The following is a 21493-nucleotide window of genomic DNA, read 5'->3' on the forward strand; positions in this document are numbered from 1 at the left end:
CCGTCAACTGCACATACGGTTCACGTCCACGCTGTCGCGGCATGCTACCAGTGTTAAAGACTGCGATGGAGCTCCGTATGCCACGGCAAACTGGCTGACACTGACGGCGGCGGTTCACAAATGCTGCTCAGCTAGCGCCATTCGACGGCCAACACCGCGGTTCCTGGTGTGTCCGCTGTGCCGTGCGTGTGATCATTGCTTGTACAGCCCTCTCGCAGTGTCCGGAGCAAGTATGGTGGGTCTGACACACCGGTGTCAATGTGTTCTTTTTTCCATTTCCAGGAGTGTATATTCGAACGGTAATAAAAAGGCAAAATCGCTATTTTTAGAGTAAAATATTCTAAACAAAAAAGTGGAACGTAAGCAGCAAGGGATAGTACAGAAAGATCATATAGACGATGAAAGATGAAAGCAATACACGTCTTCAGAATTTCCAATTGAGCACATCCTGGATCTCTCGAAATTAAGAGAAGCAGTATGTAGTAAAAGGAAGAGACAAGAATCTCGTACAGCCCGCTTTAAATAGGACTAATGACACGACACTTACGAATATGTAGGTAAATAATGCTGAACTGCAACGATGTATATCTAAGAGACTCTCAGAAAGTAACAAGAAAAAAATAAGAAATGGAGAAGCAACGGCCTCCTGTATCTGTCGTCGAATAATTACTGCCAGTAAATGGTCGAGAAGGACACAGCAGTAGTCGCATTAGTCTGGAACAAAGCGAAATAAATCAATAAATATATAAATAAATAAAAAAAGAATATATCTGATTCTGTTCTCTGTGTTGTAATGGATATGTGGTTCAAACAATATGTTCTAATAAGAAAATGATATCTGTTCCTGTCACATACAATTTTCTGTAATGGTTTGCGCAAATCTACCTCGAGTATTTAGTGTTTCACGGATAGCGAAGCATTAAAACGCTCATTTTCACATTGGCCTAATGCGGGGACCGTGAAACTGTGGTAAACGATTCCGGTATTATCAAGCAGTATCCCCCATTTAATTAATTAAAAATTACTCGAATTAAATAAATGCGTCTATTTGCATTCGTGATATATGTTTTGTTTACCATCCTTTGAAATAACATTTTCACAGCAGCGTTCAAATACACCCTTACGCTAAAGTTAGGTGTACCAGACAATTTCACGCAGCTGTAACGATTTACATTCTGAACTGCGAACAACTTAAACAATCTTTCCTAATTATCCAGTCAGGTGTACGTAACAGCACGTCTTGATCTTCTATGCTGTGGTATTTGTATCTACATCTCACTGAATAAAATAAAATTTTCGTCCGAAGTTTAAAGTGACTGCGCCATAAATTTTGTGCATTTGTATTATAACTATTACAATTAATGTTAATACAGTAGCCTATATACAGCGTAGCAGCAGTGCCGTGTTGTTTGTTACGCACTCTTGATAAAAAATTCGGCGATACAAGAGGGAGAGAAGAATTAAATTTTGCAGAAGAAAGTCGTGAGAGGACTGTATCTGTTAAGTTAAGAGTGACACACTGTCGGAAAACAGATTCATTTTTTCAGAATTTACTTCGTGGAAAAGCAATTTAGAAATAATTTTTGGAAAGCAGTTTCAAAGCGTAAGGTGGAAAATTTAAATAAGGAGTATATTAACAGAGATCATAGATAATTATGGTGAAAAGATTGTGAACGGCAACGCGGCCGCCTACAAACTAAAAAATAAAGCGGATTAAGCTAAAGGAAAGGCAACCAGAGGGTGAAGAGGATGGAAAAGTCAGTACTTGCTCTGTAAAGAAGACTGCAGCGGGAAAGACTTTTCGTCCTTTCGTTAATGAAAAAGTCTACAGTCTTTTTTCTCCTCTGATGTCGTGTATCTTTCGTGTCCTAGGATATTTCACTTATATTTTCTGTTGCTGATAAGTGATAAAGGACTTGAATTAATAGTGGACAGTGCAAGTAGATCTTTTATGATATATGAAATATGCAGCGCTTTCGATGAAGGGTTAAATGTGTGAGCTTGAAAACGTTATAGCTGTCGACGATATTGTATTGCGTTATAATACGGAAGATATCATTCTCGATTACAGATGTCTACATTTTGTTATATGAAATTGCAATTTAAGCATTACTTAATTTTCAACAACCTGTATAATAAATTTGTGCTACTGAACGACATAAATCAAATTATAATCGATCATATACGAGAAAAAAATATACTCGTACCCCACAGTTAATTCAAGTTTTCTCCACGACAGATGTTGATAAACTTTATTAAACTCTCCGAAAGGCGATAGCGTTGCCATAGATTAACATGAAGTACGCGGCAGAAATCTGACATACCTAAGCGTAGTTTACTACCATGATGAAAATTGTGCACTTACGGCATTTAGCGGAAAATACTGAAGTGTAGGATGGTTGTAAACAAACAGTCGCTACTTGAGAGGGTCCCCATGATGGCAGAGCAATGCGGCTTTGCGGAAACATTTGTAAGGGCATACAGAATACGAATAAACCATTGAACCAAGCACATTTTAATTTCCACATGAAAGGGTAACATTTGTTCATTGCGCACCATTTTTACGTTGAGGTTTACAAACGTTGCTCAATGTGACGACCATCTGCATCCACGACAGCCTAGAGCCGCACCAGAGATATCATTTCGCGATAGTTCGCAGCACTTAACGGCTCGTGCACTGGTTGAAGATCGCAAACCGCGTCCAGCATTCTCAGACATGACAACGGTAACTTCTTCAACAGTTCGTGGCGAAATTAGTCGTCGGCCTCTCCCAGGTGCAATTTACAAATCGACAGTTAAGTCATACTTCCGAATCTCGTTTCTCAACCCCAGTGTGGAAAGAAGACCCCTCCACACTCCTTTAACGCATCGATATCAGCGAAGAGCAGTAGAACTGTTGCTGTTGTTCTGATAGAACAGCTTTACAGGTAAAGCCCTGCTCACCTTATCCAGTCCCAAATCTGCAACTATAATGCACAATGATGCTTCCACTCTAAGTCGCCGTACCAGTATTGGCGCCTGACAGCAGGTTATGACGCTAGCTCTACTTACAACGCAAACCCTACAGCGAGCAGACTGAACATCAGTCCTGTAAGTCAGACACTCATACTTGAAATGTTTTCCGGTATACGCTGGTCCAAACAGCGAAATTTGATTATAACCATCACGTAAATTTGTGAACCCGCGAAAGAACTAAAAAGATGGAATGTCCTCGGAGCCGACAAGGCTTCCGTGGTTAGTATCCTTGTATTTCATTTCAACACACCAGGATAGGGATAGACTTCTGGGTCAGTGCATTAAAACAAACAATCTAGATTAGAGTGGCCGATAATTTAAACAATACGGACAGAGGTCTTAGCGTAAGTAAGATGTAACTGCTACTTAGTTTATTTAACGCACATAGCAAAAAAATTTCACCTTCGACGTAAAAGCTTTCTGGGTATGGTATCGCGTCATATTGTATAAAACTACCGTAGCAGCGGCGCGGTTCCGGACTGAAGCGCCTAGAACTGCTCGGCCAAACATAGATCATTTCATTGGTCACTTAAAAAGAAGGAGAGGGAACTTTATTTTAATAGATTACTGCGGTGGAGGGAGAGCGTATACTCTGTTGCCTATTGGCTCTCGTATTATGTGCCATGACTGGTAGTCATTGGTGAATGAGAAGTTGGCTCCTGTTTACCAAGTGCTGGACGTCGGCCGCGCGGCGGCAGTTACTCGCCGGTAGTGCTCGCGCCTCGTGTTGACAGTGCGGTCTGTTGGGCTCTGATTGCTGGCAGCCAAGATGGGACACGCCTTAGTCCATCCACTCTATTCATGTTCTGAGGGTGTTTAAGTATTTCTATGGTCCCTCTGATTTTGCGTTTCGTCATAACCAGCTGCTTGGCCAGCACACAGGCTTCGCTGAATTTTATTTCTTTTCCGCAATCTTGCTAGTGTTCGGCCACTGCAGATTGATTGTACTGCCCTAGACGAATATAGGATAGCGCTCGTGTTCCCGAATGCGCGTTGCTATTGGCCTGCCAGTCTCGCCGATGTATGCTTCTCCAAATTCGCATTCCACCTTGCGCACGCCTGCAGTGTGTAATGTATCTTTTGTCCTAGCACGTCCTGGATCCTTCGACCACTATAGAAGACTAGCTGCACCCCAACCCGGCGAAGGTGTTTGCCCGCCCGGTCACTGCTGGCTGCAGTTTGTCTATTTGTAGCTTATCTTGATTAATTGTATTCATCGACAAGGCTGTGTGGATCGACTTAAGTCGCAGGATCCAGCACGTGGTAGGGTCCACGAAGGACAAGGTGGGTGCATTACACACTGCAGGAGTGTCCAAGGTGGAATGCGAATTTGGAGGGGCATACATCGGCAAGACGGGCAGGCCAACAGCAACGCGCATTCGGGAACACGAGCGCTATATTCGTCTAGGGCAACACAACAAATCTGCAATGGTAGAACACCAGCAAGAGTGCGGGAAAGAAATAATACTCAGAAAAGCCTGTGTGTTGGCCAAGCAGCCGGTTATGACGAAACGCAAAATCAGAGAGGCCATCGAAATACTTAAACACTCTAAGAACATGAATAGAGAGGATAGACTAAGGCGTGTCCCATCTTGGCTGCCAACAGTCAGAGCCCAACAGACCGCACTGTCAACACGAGGCACGAGCACTACCGGCGAGTAACTGCCGCCGGGCGGCCGACGTCCAGCATTTGGTAAACAGGAGCCAACTTCTCATTCACCAATGACTACCAGTCATGGCACATAATACGAGAGCCAATAGGCAACAGAGTTTACGCTCTCCCTCCACCGCAGTAATCTATTAAAATAAAGTTCCCTCTCCTTCTTCCTTAAGTGACCAATGAAATGAACTATCTTTTTAAAAAGTATGACGTAATGGCATGCGCTCTGAACAGTAATAACAAAATATAAGGGACACTGAATAGCTAGAACCACCAGTAGACACAGAAGAAGGCCGCTGCAACCGTGGCCGAAAGGTTGGTTTTCTGCAACAGTAGTTTTATACAATATGACGGGGTACCGTACTCAGAAAGCTTTTATGTCGACTGTTTCTGGCCGCGGAAGCCTACGCAGTTATATATTTCACCTTGTCTCTGTCCTTCTCTCTCTCTCCATCTCCCTCCCTCCTCTTCCACACACCGAGTTTCGAGCAGCTGTTCGCCGGGGTTGCGACGTATCTGTACACGACCATCGATCTGGTGCAACAAGAAACGTGATTCAGCTGACCAGACGACAAGTCTGCATTGATCCATCGTCCAATCTGAATGATCCCGTGCCAGCTGCTGTTGTAATGGACGATGCCATAGGGTCAATATAGGAACACGGAGGAGTCCCCATGTTCATCAGTACGCCTACACCAGCGTTCTGTAAATCTGCCACAGATTCAACCAGTCCTGCTTCACAGAGTTGGTAAGTCTCTGGCCTCCACGTCCTGTGACATGTGTACGCCCAGCACCTTATCGCCTGCTACTGAATTCGCCGTCCTGCAATCATTTTCCATAGACGCTCACCACAGTAGGATGCGAACAGCCCAATGGCTGGACCGTTTTCGAGATGCTCATTTCTTGTCTCCAGGCTATAATATATGCCCTTCGTCATAATGCATTATGTCAGTGGATTCCCTATTTTTGGCCCTCATCGTCGCTGAAATGATTTCCTGTTCGTCTCTGCTCCGCTTATTCACTTTCCTTACCACGACACTTACCGACATCGCTACCAGGTAGCATTCAATCTAGCGGTAGGCCTGGTCATAATGTTACTGCTCATTGCGGATGGTGTCTGTTAAGTCGTTTTTGGTGAAGGGCATGTTTTGGGGTATTTTTTCCCTTATGACTCTTTTGCAGGTTTGTGAGTACCATTTTTGATGTTTCTCAATTATTATTGGATGTTGCTTTCCTACAAGGCGTTGGCAAACAATGTTTGGGCGGCGAGTAGCGTATTCTCTTCGCAGTTTGTTTGCAGACCGAGCAGTGAAATAAGAATTCAGAGCTCTGTACCTGTGGATGACACCTAGAGTGGCTATCCAAATATTGTGTAAGGAGAAAATGAAAGCCGGACTGCAAACCCAAAAACTGGACTTTCGGCAAGAAAGTCTCAGCGACCACAAACCATAAAAGGTGTGCTTCCAGTGGACTGCAGAACAGGACATGATGCTCTGGCTATACAACACAGGTTGAATTTCGCTACCCAATTCTGTCGGTGAGACCGACCAAATTCGACTGTGATAACGCCTCCCAGAGCTTCCATTTCCTGGTCAAGCTCTGTCTGGAGTCAGCAATAGTCTTTGGTGGCAGAGCAAGGTCTGCAATCTTTCGGGCTAGAGCGTCTCATGCATGATCAAGTGGAGTTTATTTCGCGGAAGTGGTTATCTGCTGTAGACTTCTTGAGTCATGATACGTTAATTGTACTCAAGATCACTTTTGTAACATCGTGCACTATCACCCCTGAATGGAACCCAAGTCCATACACGTCATGTCATACCGTGACTTGGCATCACTCTCACATACCTTAGCCATCAGGAAAAACGTGCACTGATGTGCGCGCTTCGAAGGGATCACTGTCATCTTGAACTCGACAGTATTTTTGATTCACTCCAATATAGTGACTCCTAATTAAAATAGAGCACAGCACGTACCATGACTTATGCACAATTCTGTTTTAATTGAACTACATCTTTGTTACAATATATTCCTAATTAAAACAAGTCCGTACCACGTCTTAAGCAAAATACGCTTTTAACTGAACTGCACCTTGTCACGATAGGTACACAATTACTGAAGCAGAAGATATTAGATTTCTGGTAGTGAAAGTACATGGTAAACATCCGCGGAAGATACACATTTAGGACCTGCGACGTTTTCTGCAGTAGTGGATGCAGCTGCCACCTACTATAGGTCTATTGAACATCGTTGCCGTTCTTTGTCAAACGAGATAATACTTTTGTGCAACTTAGTCCATACTAAAAAGACTGCTCAGTGAGAGGCTGGGGAGTCTGGACGAGGACATAAGACCATTGAAGAGAAAAATTCTAAGAAAATTGAAGAGAAAAATTCAACTTCAGTAAGACGATCACCCATTTCACAATAATTCATCATCTATGGATATCTATATACTGCAAGAAACGCTTTTGGAGTGCAGCGAAGGGTACTTCTGGTATCGTTTTCCCGTTCCCTGTTCCATTCGCGAACGGTGCGTCGGACGAGTGATTACCTTTAGATCTCTGCAAGAGTTATAATTTCTCTGATTTTCCCGCTGCGCCATTTAGCGAGACGTGCGTGGCAGAGTGCATTCTTCTCAGAGCGTAATGTGTCGTAATTTCGACAGTTAACCTCTCCGTTACGCACAACACCTGTCTCATAGCGTCTGCCACTGATTTGTCGGTCTCGCGGCGAGAGAAAGACCCTGTGATGAAGCACACAGCTCTTCGTTAGATCTTCTCTGTCTCTTCTATTAATGCAGCCTGAAGCGATTCCTAGACTGGCAAACAATACTCAAGAGTCTAACGTTCCACTATTTTCGCGGGTGATTCACATTTCCTTAAGATTCTTCCAACGAACCTCAGATCTACAAATTGTGGCGTGCGGACACGAGACATTAGGTCGCTCCAGATGATTACTTTTGGGTATTTCGTGGTAATCACTGTTTCTGGCAATTTATTGAAATTAGTAATTTTTCTTCCTATTTATGCGCAGTACGTTACATTTATTTACGTTTAGGTTCAACTGTCAATTCCTGCACCGATTATCCATCCTCTGTAGGTGTTTCTGCAAATCGCTGCAAGTTTTTCTAGCTTGCTATTCACAATTACATCGTTTGTGTAAGTTCATCGTTAGGCTGTTTACGTCAAGTCAAAATTACAACCACTTGACCAGTGACTAATTTAAAAATTTTAAAACTTGTACTGGAAATAAGGTGTAACTATTGTACTGAAGATAGAGGGTCAACGTAATAACCACAAATGATAAATCGTGGAAGATTCAAGGAAAGCGGATTTATCGGGAATCCACAAAAAACATTTAACAACGAGAGAGACCATACAAGGTCTCAAGTTCCCACGACAAATGAGAACTTCCTCCTGATTTAGCATCAAATGAGAAGCTAGAGGAAGTCGTGCATTTCATGATCATTTGTAAGTCGGCGGTGCGCTGATGGACTCTGGAATTTTTTATGTTCCGACCGATAGAAACGAGGATGATGACGAAGAAGAATTCGAAGTAGAGGAAGAATAAGGTGGAATAGGAGGCAGAAGTGATCTCAAAAGCCGCCAAGTTGTCATTGGAAACGGCTGCGTATATACACCCATCGAAGATGATATATTTCGCGCTTCGGTCAAAATATAAAATGTGCTTGAGTTGAAACGTTAGGGGGTCTCTGAAGCTCAAATAAGTCTGCAAGATAAAACTTATGTTTTCTTATGGCTTTTCAGAAATTTGTATTTGCTTTTCATTGCAAATACTAAAATGAAAGTATTTAACAAAATATGTGTATGAGCTGCAGACAACATTTTCTGCTTCACTTCATGTAAACTTTTTCATACATACTCATTTGGAACAATGCAGAACGAGTTTTTAGACCTATGAAATTAGACTGTAATGACATGTTTAAAGTGCAGTGTGTGTATTTATTATTGTAGCAGATTATATGACCTGTCATTATTTCGTTTTACGTTGCACTGAGCAAGATAGCGTCGTGGTTGGGATAATGGACTCACAAGCTGGTCGAAGCCAATTTGAATCCCCGTCAGATCATCCATTTAGATTTTCCGTGGTTTCTCAAAACCCTTAAATATAGCAAATCAATGGTTTATTCCTTCTAAATCCGAGTATGTGTTCCGTCTCTAATGACCTCGTCGTTGACATAATCTTAAACGCTAATATCTTTCCCTTCCATCCTTTTTTCTTTAAAACCATCTTGATACTTCAGATTTTTCCTAGAATCTAACCCTCAATAATTCTTTCCCTGCCATGATTTAGAATGATCCAGATGTGACTGTGTTTTGTCGTAGCTTTTTGACAAATAAGTAATGATCCTCAGTCCGTGAAGTCATCGATGTCGCTCGTTAATATACATATACGATTAACGGGAAAGAAGCCCTGAACGGAAGAAATATGTGAGAAAGGCGCGTTGTTTACGAACAAAGCAGGTCTCTACTGCTTCCAGACGCAGTAGAGACCTTCGAACAAGCGAAGGTCACGACTCAGCCATTAAACACCTTAATGAGCCTAACGTGTTACGTGTTGCATAATAGCAAATGTTTCCCCGACTTCAGCAGTTACCTGGGCATCTTTGCTCGCACAGTTTCTGCATCGTAAATCTGTGGAATGAAAATCATTGAGAATATACGAACAACCAAAAAATAGTTCCGCTGGTTTATATTCAGACTTAACTTTTTTCTGTGTGATCATGTAAGTACTGTATCCTATAATAAGCGGAGAAAGAAAAAAGAAAGTACCATAATCGATTTAATTGGATAGCTCGCTTGTAAAAAAAATGGTAAGTGAGAAGTTGGTTGTTTTAAGAAAATGTGCAGTAAAGGTTCAATAAAGTCTCATTAATAAGTTATTTCAAAGACAATCGTTGCGATTTTTTTAAAATTCAGGTATGTCTTCAGTTTCATATATTTCTAGAGTACCGATGTATTTTTTTTAAAAATTGTGAATTTTATCCAAAATCTTACTCTTAAAAATGTGTCAATGAGTACTTAACGATGTGTACTTGCAAACTGAGTGTGCTTAGCATGGGTTAGCATTGATTTAACCAGTGTTTGCTTGCCGGGTAAGTTAACGAACCCTTGCAATGAATCCAGAATGAGATTTTCACTCTGCAGCGGAGTGTGCGCTGATATGAAACTTCCTGGCAGATTAAAACTGTGTGCCCGACCGAGACTCGAACTCGGGACCTTTGCCTTTCGCGGGCAAGTGCTCTACCAACTGAGCTACCGAAGCACGACTCACGTCCGGTACTCACAGCTTTACTTCTGCCAGTACCTCGTCTCCTACCTTCCAAACTTTACAGAAGCTCTCCTGCGAACCTTGCAGAACTAGCACTCCTGAAAGAAAGGATATAGCGGAGACATGGCTTAGCCACAGCCTGGGGGATGTTTCCAGAATGAGATTTTCACTCTGCAGCGGAGTGTGCGCTGATATGAAACTTCCTGGCAGATTAAAACTGTGTGCCCGACCGAGACTCGAACTCGGGACCTTTGCCTTTCGCGGGCAAGTGCTCTACCAACTGAGCTACCGAAGCACGACTCACGTCCGGTACTCACAGCTTTACTTCTGCCAGTACCTCGTCTCCTACCTTCCAAACTTTACAGAAGCTCTCCAATGCAATGAAATCTCCCAAAAACATAAATTTAAAAATTCGAAACTTTTTGAGTTTTTTTACATTAAAACTTGCATTATCGATTTTGGCAATCATGAAGCTAACAACCTCAAAAACTAATCTATGATTCAGCACAATATAAAATTAATTTTATTGTTGCCTTACTACAGCATGTCAGCAACGTTAAGTATGACATTTAACATTTCTGCCATCATATGGTCACGTAAACTCACGTTAACACTGTATGGGACACAACATTGTATACTTCGTAATAAATTATTCTCATTTACTTGATTAAGCAACACATTTGAAGCGCATTTGCATTCAAGAATATATTCGGGATCTTAACTGAGTCGTGGCTATCTGTGTCATTCCAGATTCGCAAAAATCGTCCTGGAAAAGCAATTTCGTGGCACACGTTACCACTACTGCCGGCCATGTTTTTGGCGCTTACCACTGTTTACATGCACACATCACGACAAATTTACCATTAGTGAGAATCTGAAATTAGAAACAGAGGTATCATTTCTCGATTTGTCCAAGAACTATCGAGTAACATGAATAAAGCACATCACGTACCATGTTCTCCAAACAATTCTGTTTCTCAAGCACTAAACCTTACCACCGCATACAGCTGAGGCCTTCAGTTGTATTCGTTGAACAAAATACTTAAGTGAAACTGATTTCATTTTGTGCTCAACTAGCTACAAATTACAGTATCGTTTCTTACGATACACTTACCTTAAAAAAGTGATACTGAAGAACCAATCTCGTACCAAGGATATATTTATAGTCGTCAAAAATTCGATTTGTAGGAAGACGAAGCATTAAGACATTAAGGAATAATTCCGCTGGTTTTTATTCAGACTTATATTTCTTCTCTATGATCATGTAAGTACTGTATCTTACAAGAAGAGGAGAAAGAAAAAGAAAGTACAATAATCTAATTGAAGAGCTTGCTTGTAAACAATGGTCAATGTCAAAAAACAATGCATGTTACACTTCTTGAGATGACGATTTAATTTCCCTTTCAGTTTAAATGTCAACAATTATCTTGTTAATCGATAGTTAAGAACTAGCTAAAAAAAACTTTTGCTTCTACCCTTGCGCATCAAGTTTGAAGGCATATACGACTACATCAAGGAAACTTGTCTGATTCAATTGGCCCTGCGAATGGGGCGGTTTATTTCGACAGTAAACCACAACTGTTTTTATCTCCTGTAAAACAATACGACGAAAAGCATTTGCGCTGATTCAAAGTTGTTCCAAAATATTCATCAGCAGTCATCTACCACAGCACTAACAGATATCTGAGTCTGCGACTTTCATTGAATTTCCTTCCTCACTGTTGCGCTCTGAGGTTCGTCCGAATTACTGATCTGCACATTAGCCCATGGTCAGACGACCCCCTGGTCAGCAGTTCAGAAACTGAGTCGGTTGGGCTCGGAGAGACTGCGAGAAATCGTTCAGAACTGTTCCCTTGACGTACTTTCGCACATTATTTATTTGGTATGTGGCTGGAAGAGCGCACTGAAAGTTCTGTGTTTTATCTGAGTGATTGAAGGGATGGTGTTAGAAATTTGAAAGACTCGTAGCTTACTTCTCTCGAAGGTATAAGAAGGCTCGCGATCAGCAGTGACATATGCTGTGAGACACTGTGGAGACACTTGGGATTTAGTACTGAACGCAAGAATCGTTTATAAACTTCTTTCTTTGTCTTTTTTGTAATTTATGAGGAGTCCTTAATTTGACGCTTCGTGCATATAGCGCAGTAACCCAAATCTATTGCTTCAGAAACATCAGCCAGATATATGAATCTGTAGTCAGGCAGCAGTAGCCGGCCGCGACACAAGCAGCAATAGGGGAGTAACCGATTTTGTGACTTTTACGAGTTCCTAACCAGGAGCGAATTTTATAATATCATCTGTGTGCTTTAATAGTTTAGTTTCTTGTGTTTCTGCGTGTTTATTTAATATCTAATAGCCACAGTTCTCGAGTTTTCGTTTTCGTAGGAAAGTAAGCCGATTTAGTGACATATTATAAGTTCCTAATTAGGGGCGAATTATTTAGTTTTACCTGAGTCCTTGGTAGTTAGGTTTTTAAATCTCTGCGTGTCAATCTAATTTATTAGACACAGTTCCTGCGTTTTCGTCAGGGTTTACAATAGAGTTGCACAGCACGTGCCGATAGCCCGTTTATCTGCGTAGTTTAGTTCTCCACGGTCTTTAGTATGGCCAGGGACTGCGATTGTTGTGTGCGGATTCGAACCGAGTTGGTGACACTTCGTTCTCAGCTTCAGGCTGTGATGGCTGCGGTTACACAGATTGAGGTTGGTTGGTTGGTTGTTTTGGGGAAGGAGACCAGACAGCGTGGTCATCGGTCTCATCGGATTAGGGGAGGATGGGGAAGGAAGTCGGCCGTGCCCTTTCAGAGGAACCATCCCGCCATTTGCCTGGAGTGATTTACGGAAATCACGGAAAACCTAAATCAGGCTGGCCGGACGCGGGATTGAATCGTCGTCCTCCCGAATGCGAGTCCAGTGTCTAACCACTGCGCCACCTCGCTCGGTACACACAGATTGAGGCTGCAGTGGATGGGCACCACTGTTGTGGACCGGCCGTGGGAATCCAACGGACGTCCAGCACGGCCGAGCCCCCCGTTCGGTCCTCACCGGTGGCCAACTCAGTTACTGCTCGCACTGAGGTTGACCCCTCACCTGTGGTCGAGTGGGAGGTCGCCCCGGGTCGTAGCAGGCGGCGAAAGACTTCCCAGGCAGCCGCACGTAAGGCCTCCCCAGTTTGTCTGACAAACAGGTTCCAGGCGCTGTCTGTGGCTGACGCTGTCCCTGAGCCAGAAGCGGTCGCCTGTCCTGTTTCAGAGGAAACCTCTCAGCCTGCAAGATCCGGACAGTCACAGAGGGTGAGAGTGTTGAAAGTTGGGAGCTCCAACGTAAGGCACGTTATGACGCCCCTTAGGGACATGGCTGCCAAGAAGGGAAACAAAACCAATGTGCACTCCTTGTGCATACCGGATGGAGTCATTCCAGATGTGGAACACGTCCTCCCGGATGCCATGAAGAGCACAGGGTGCAACCAACTGTAGGTGGTTGCTCATATCGGTACCAATGATGAGTGTCACTTTGGATCAGAAGAGATTCTCTCGTTCCGAGTGGCTAACAGAAGTGGTAAATGCTGCCAGTCTTGCTTGAGAGATGAAAGCAGAGCTGACCATTTGCAGCATACTCGACAGGACCGATTGCGAACCTCTGGTACAGAGCCGAGAGGAGGGTCTGAATCAGATGCTCAGACGGTCCTGCGACCATGTAGGCTGCACATTCCTCGACTTGCGCCAAAGGGTGGTTGGGTTTCGGGTTCCGCAGAATAGGTCAGGTGTCCAATACACGCAGGTGGCGGATACACGGGTAGCAGGGGCTGTGTGGCTTGGACTGGGAGGTTTTTTAGGTTAGAAGGTCTCGGGAAAACACAAGAAGGGCTTTAGTCACATAGGGAGCAGGCTGAACACAGGAAGAACGTAGATACAGGAACCGTTGATATAAAAGTTGTAAATTGTCGTAGCTGTGTTGGGAAAGTACTAGAGCTCCAAGCGATAATAGAAAGCACTGATGCTCAAATCGTTATAGGCACTGAAAGCTGGCTAAAGCCGGAGATAAGCTCAGCCGAAATTTTTCCGATGAACCTAACGGTGTTCCGAATGGATAGGCTAAGCACGGTTGGCGGTGGCGTGTTTGTTACTGTTAAAACTAGTTTATCTTGTCGCGAAACTGAAGTAGATAGTTCCTGTGAGTTAGTATGGGAAAAGTTCACTGCTGGCAACCGGAAAAAATAATAATTGGATCCTTTTACAGACTTCCCAATTCAGATGATACTGTTGCTGAAAGATTCAAAGAAAACTTGAGTTTGATTTCAAACACGTACCCGACTCATACGATTATTGTTGGTGGTGACTTTAATTTACCCTCGATGTGTTCGCAAAAATCATGTTTAATTCCGGAGGTACCCATAAAACATCAACCGAAATTGTGCTAAACGCATTATCTGAAAATTATTTCGAGCAGCTAGTTCATGAGCCCACACGAATAGTAAACGGTTGTGAAAACACACTTGACCTCTTAGCAACAAATAATTCTGACTTACTAACGAGCATCAAAACGGATACATGGATTAACGAACACAGGGTTGTCTTAACGAAACTGAATATTGTAACCCCCAAATCCTCTAAAAATAAACGAAAAATATACTTATTCAAAAAAGCAAATAAAAATTCACTTGACGCCTTCCTGAGAGACAATCTCTATTCCTTCCAAATTAATGATACAAGTGTAGACCAGATATGGCTTGAATTCAGAGAAATAGTATCGGCAGCAATTGAGAGATTTATACCAAATAAATGAACAAACGACGGAGCTGATCCTCCTTGGTACACAAAACTTGTCAGAACACTGTTGCAGAAACAACGAAACAACGTGCCAAATTTAAACAAACGCAAAATCCCCAAGGTTGGCGATATTTTACAAAGCCCGAAATTTAGCGCGGACTTCAATGCGAGATGCTGATAACAGTTTCCACAACGAAACTCTGTACCGAAACGTGGCAGAAAATCCAAAGAGGTTCTGGTTGTTTGTGAAGTATGTTAGCGGCAAGAAACGATCAATGCCTTCTCTGCGCGATAGCAATGGCGATACTATCGAGGACAGTGCTGCCAAAGCAGATTTACTATCCACAGCCTTCCGAAATGCCTTCACAAAAGAAGACGAAGTAAATATTCGAGAATTCGAATCAAGAACAGCTGCCAACATGAGTAACGTAGAAGGAAATATCCTAGGAGTAGTGAAGCAACTTAAATCACTTAATAAAAGCAAGTCTTCTGGTCCAGACTGAATACCAATTAGGTTCTTTCCAGAGTATGCTGATGCATTAACTCCATACTTGACAATCATACACAACAGTTCGCTCGACGGAAGATCCGTATCCAAAGACTGGAAAGTTGCACAGGTCACACAATATTCAAGAAAGGTATTACAGGCCCATATCATTAACGTCGATAAGCAGCAGGATTCTAGAATATATATTGTTTTCGAACATTATGAGTTACCCAGAAGAAAACGGTCTATTGACACACAGTCAACAAGGGTTCAGAAAACATCGTTCTTGTGAAACACAACTAAATCTTTATTCGCTTGAAGTGTTGAGTGCTATTGAGAAGGTATTCCAGATAGATTCCGTATTTCTGGATTCCCAGAAGTCCTTTGACACTGTACCACACAAGCGGCTTATAGTGAAATTGCGTGCTTATGGAATATCGTCTCAGTTATGTGACTGGATTTGTGACTTCCTGTCAGAGAGGTCACAGTTTGTAGTAAATGATGGAAAGTCATCGAGTAAAACAGAAGTGATTTCTGGCGTTCCCCAAGGTAGTGTTATGGGCCCTTTGCTGTTCCTTATCTATATAAACGATTTGGGAGACAATCTAAGCAGCCGTCTTAGTTTGTTTGCAGATGACGCTGTCGTTTATCGACCAATAAAGTCATCAGTAGATCAAAATAAATTGCAAAACGATTTAGAAAAGATATCTGAATGGTGCGAAAATTGGCAGTTGACCCTAAATAACAAAAAGTGTGATGTCATCCACATGAGTGCTAAAGGGAATCCGTCAAACTTCGGTTACACGATAAATCAGTCAAATCTAAAAGTCGTAAATTCAACAATATTCCAAGGACTTACAATTACGAACAACTTAAGTTGGAAGGAACACATAGAAAATGTTGTGGGGAAGGCAAACCAAAGACTGCGTTTTATTGACAGGACACTTAGAAAATGCAACAAATCTACTAAGGAAACTGCCTACACTGCGCTTGTTCGTCCTCTTTTAGACTACTGCTGCGCGGCGTGGGATCCTATCCAGATAGGACTGACGGAGTATATCGAAAATGTTCAAAGAAGCGCAGCACGTTTTGTATTATTGCGAAATATGGGAGAGAGTGCGAATGAAATGATACAGGATTTGGGTTGGACGTCATTAAAAGGCGTTTTTCGTTGTGACGGAATCTTCTCGCGAAATTCCAATCACCAACTTTCTCCTCAGAATGAGAAAATATTTTGTTGACACCGACATACATAGAGAGAAACGATCACCACGATAAAATAAGGGAAATCAGAGCTCGTACGTGAAGATATAGGTGTTCGTTCTTTCCATACGCTATATGAGATTGGAATAACAGAGAATTGTGAAGGTGGTTCGATGAACCCTCTGCCAGACGCTTACATGTGATTTGCAGAGTATCCATGTAGATGTAGTTGTTGTTACTAGAGCTTTTTCTTCTATAGTATGAATCTACGGATACTTCACTTTAGCCGTTTTGTGCAGTCTTGCTTTCTAGATGCCAAAGTTTTCACATATCTCTACGTACATGGGGACTTCAAAAACTACATGCCTCAATGCATTATTAAGGTGGGAACAGGGTACATTTATTGATTGCTGCATTACACTTCAAATTGACACTAGTTCTGAGCACAGTCATCAGGACTGTGTAAACAACGGTCGGAATTTCGCACCAATTGTACGGTCCCTCGACGATGGAAACCCACTTCTCGATTACTGAGTTATTCGAGAAACACTCTATGACGAATGCTCATCCTCGATTGCCTGGACGAAGTTGATGTAGTCGATATCGATAACATTTCCCCTCCCCGCCCCCCCCCCCCCCCTCCCGATTAGCATCACGGGACGACATATATAACTTACTTTCTCAAGGCCCTCAACTTACTTTTTGAACTCCCTATGTAGTCTCGTCAGTGTTGACGCTTACCTTTCGATCACTCTCATTACTCTTACTACTCCTTGCTTTCGCCTTTTTTCACGCCCAAAATTCTTTGCTGGGCTGGCCTATTTCAGGCAATAGTTCTAAATGTAATACTATGTCATTACGAAGAGATGTAGCATTTAAATCGGGCAGTAAAATATTTTCCTACAGCCCTGTAACCTGAGAGGTTATTTTCTTCAAACTGACTCTTATTATTAACATGTTTTGGAAATATTGTGAATTTATGACCTACTTCTTGAAGCGGAATCTGTTACCATTTGTTTATAAATACTTTATTTTAGAAATAACAATGCCCCAAAGTTTTTTGGAGAAAAACCCCTTACTCACGCACACCAACACCGCCATCTCACACATGTGTGTATTATGAGTGTGTGTATAAGTTACGAAAGGAGAATAATCACCTCGTTGTTTACGTGTATTACGTCCAGTTAAGATGATTGCCTGCATTAACTGAAAACTCGGGCAAGGGCATTCTTATATTCAGAATCTCTGACATACGAAAAGTAGCTAAATGGATACAATCTCTGCTGACTTTCAAAGTGCCCGAGCTCTGTGAACATTCTGTCCGGGAGGCATACATTGGTGCACCCTGAGGGCTAAACTCGGCCGTCACAATGAGCGACTCTTCTGGGCGCGCTTATTACCCGTAACTAAAGGTACAGCAGAATGTCACAGAAACACATACACAAGTGAAGCTCCCCATAAAAGATCTGAATAACACATTTTCAGGCTGAAGTAGGGAAGAACGACGTAAATCGGCGATCGTGTGTAGCAGTTTACAGATCGGGAATGTACGAGGGGCGTTCAATAAAAAATGCAATACATTTATTTGCGAAAGCAGGCTGGGGTTTTATTGATTACAGTACACCATATTATTCCCCACTCTCTTGGCTACAAAACGTTATTTTTCAACAAAATTTCCGTTCAATGGACTGCCTTACGCCATCTCTATTCCCGCATGGTATAAATCACTCTAGCAGTCGACGTCGGAGCCAATGTTTCCCTGCATCAATAACTTCCCCATCATTCACGTACTGTTTCCAGTGGAGTGCATCCTTCTTGAGCCAAACAGATGAAAGCTCGTTATGGTCTTCTGTTAGACGGTTAGGAACGCAGCGGTCACACACCTTTGAGTTTCCCAACTGTTGGACGAGTGTGCCAGCACTACCAACACAGACCTCCAATTGAGCGGCGAGGTTTTTAATTGTGATCTGTCGTTCACCTCGAATGAGAGTGTCCGCACGTTTCAACACTGCAGGAGTCACAGCTGTGTGCGGCAGGCCGGCACGCGGGAGATGGGACAATTTGCGTGACATTGTTGCGATGGTGACAGATGCCTCGCCCAACGAGTGACCGTGCTTTCGTTCATTGCCAGGTATCCGTAGACATTCTGCAAGAGCCTATGAGTATCTGCGTTACTCAGTTTTCCACCAAAAGAACTCGGCAACAGCTCTCTGCTTGGAGCGCCACCTCCGTTATAGACACTATTTTGAAGGCTACGCATAGCACTGTCACCTATCGGGACATCTTGGAACTATAGAGGCTAATGCGAGAATATTCCGTTGTGTCCCACAACAAACCCCGTATTTTTTTCAACCGAAATTGATCAAGAAAGCCGCGAGGGATTAGTCGAGCGGTCTGGGGCGCTGCAGTCATGGACTGTGCGGCTGGTCCCGGCGGAGGTTCGAGTCCTCCCTCGGGCATGAGTGTGTGTGCTTGTCCTTAGGATAATTTAGGTTAAGTAGTGTGTAAGCTTAGGGACTGATGACCTTAGCAATTAAGTCCCATAAGATTTCACACACATTTGACCATTTTTTTTATCGATAAAAAAGATGCTGCCTTATTTACTGAAAGCTCCTTGTACGAGCCTTGTAAAATCAAGAAAAAATATTTTCTATATTTTGAACATCACTGCGCTTCAGCAACGGTTAGCGATCAATAAATGAATCCAAAGCATCCAATCAATTGTAAAGTGAGGTGATTTCATTCAACCTTCTACCATGGTTTCGATGGACGTAAACCCCTCTTCTTCAGAATGGTTGATTAAAGTCATGTTTTGTTGCTACTGGTTGGCTGTTGTGGAATAATTTTCTGATCAAGAAAAATATTTTTAGGCCTAAATACACAACATTGAGTGCGGTTACTTGTAAATCCATGTTAATTGTGCGTTATGAGTCAATCAGTTTGAAAGTAACTGTTTCTAAAAATCAGGGGACTAGATGGATGGGAACAACAATATTACCGACGTTAGCAGCCACTCGATAAAAGACAACTAGCACTTGAGAACGGTCATTCCCTCGCCTTCGTTCCAGAAGCACACTGTTTATACTTAGTCATTTATACATAACTTGTTTCCGCTCTCCGTCGCAAAGTAATTACACGTCTACAGATTATTTGTCTTTTGTTACAATTGAAGAGAAAATTTTCAATGAAATCAGTGAAGACAAAAAGAAATAATTAATATCACTGACTACTGCATGTATCTTCAGATGCGTATGTCATTCCTCTTAGAATTCTATACATCGTTTTGCACTTAATTTACCCTATATTATAACTGAAAAATGATATTTTATTTTGTACGTTTACTGCCAGAAATCTTCTGAAGCCGAACTGACGATCTTGAATTGTAGAGAAAATGAGCGTAAGGGCAGTACGACTCCAAACAGCTGCACTTACACAGTTTAAGTAACACATTCCAGTTGTCTAAATTAAGTACACTAGTTTACAATTGTTTTTGTTGATATTTATTTTAGAATATTTCTATTGGCAGCTATCCGAAAACAAAACGGCATGAGAAACTTTGGTTATATTTACACTTCGGGATCTCCACATTGTTTCTCTCCATCCAACAGATAACTGCAGCAGTATTCAGAAAACATTGGGCAGGTCATTGTCGGTAAAGAGATTCTCTTTGCGAATTATGTGCAGGTTTCTCAGACATAGAACTTGCAAACACCTGTTTAAGCAGATGGAAATTTATTCATTGATTGTGTGAGACTAACTGAAAATATTTATAGCTAGAGCACTACAGGGAAAAATGACTTGCATTACCTCTAGCGAATCTAAGTTTGGAACAGAAAGGAATAACATGCATAGCCCGAAAGCTTTTCAATAAACTGACCATGGAAGTAAAATGTCTGGCAGACAGCATGAAAATTTTTTTCAAATGTATATCTGTGTCACTTTTGATTAACATCTGCTACCAAACTCTGAGGAAATTTTGAAGAGAAATAACAGTTAATTACAAACAAATTATCAGCACATAGACATGCAGATTTATTCTGGTACTACCTCAGCCATCTTTTGTTCAATTGATCTTAAAGTTTGTCGTGAATGTGATCTTCAGAACATGGAATTATGCCCTACGGAACATGGAACTAACTAATACTCGTATGGATGCACACGGAACCAGTTAGATAGGAATATATATGCACTATGTGATCAAAAGTATCCGGACACCCCAAAAAGCATACGTTTTTCATATTAGGTGCATTGTGCTGCCACCTTCTGCCAGGTACTCCATATCGGCGACCTCAGTAGTCATTAGACATCGTGAGAGAGCAGAATGGGGCGCTCCGCGGAACTGAAGAACTTCGAACGTGATCAGGTGATCACGTGTCACTTGTGTCATACGTCTGTACGTGAGATTTCCACACTCCTAAACAACCGTTGGCCCACTGTTTCCGATTTGGTAGTAAAGTTGAAACGTGAAGGGACACGTACAGCACAAAAGCGTACAGGCCGACCTCGTCAGTTGACTGACAGAGACCGCCAACAGTTGAAGAGTATTGTAATGTGTAATAGGCAGGCATCTATCCTGACCGTCACACAGAAATTCCAAACTGCATCAGGATCCACCGCAAGTACTATGACTGTTAGGCGGAAGGTGAGAAAATTTGGATTTCATGGTCGAGCGGCTGCTCATAATGCGCACATCACGCCGGGAAATGCCAAATGACGCCTCGCCTGCAGTAAGAAGCGTAAACATTGGGAGATTGAACAGTGGAAAAACGTTATGTGGAGTGACGAATCACGGTTCACAATGTTGTGATTCGAAGGCAGGTGTGGTGAACGTGTTGTGAACTTCATCTGCCAGCGCGTGTAGTGCCAACAGTAAAATTCGGAGTCGGTGGTGTTATGCTGTGGTCGTGTATGTTGTGGAGGGGACTTGCACGCCCTGTTGTTTTGCGTGGAAGTATGACAGTACAGGCCTACACTGCTGTTTTAAGCACTTTCTGGCTTCCCAGTATTGAAGAAGAATTCGGAGATGGCGATTACATCTTTCAATACGATCGAGCATTTGTTCATAGTGCAC

Source organism: Schistocerca americana, chromosome 3, assembly GCF_021461395.2.
Source record: "Schistocerca americana isolate TAMUIC-IGC-003095 chromosome 3, iqSchAmer2.1, whole genome shotgun sequence".
Lineage (NCBI taxonomy): Eukaryota > Metazoa > Arthropoda > Insecta > Orthoptera > Acrididae > Schistocerca > Schistocerca americana.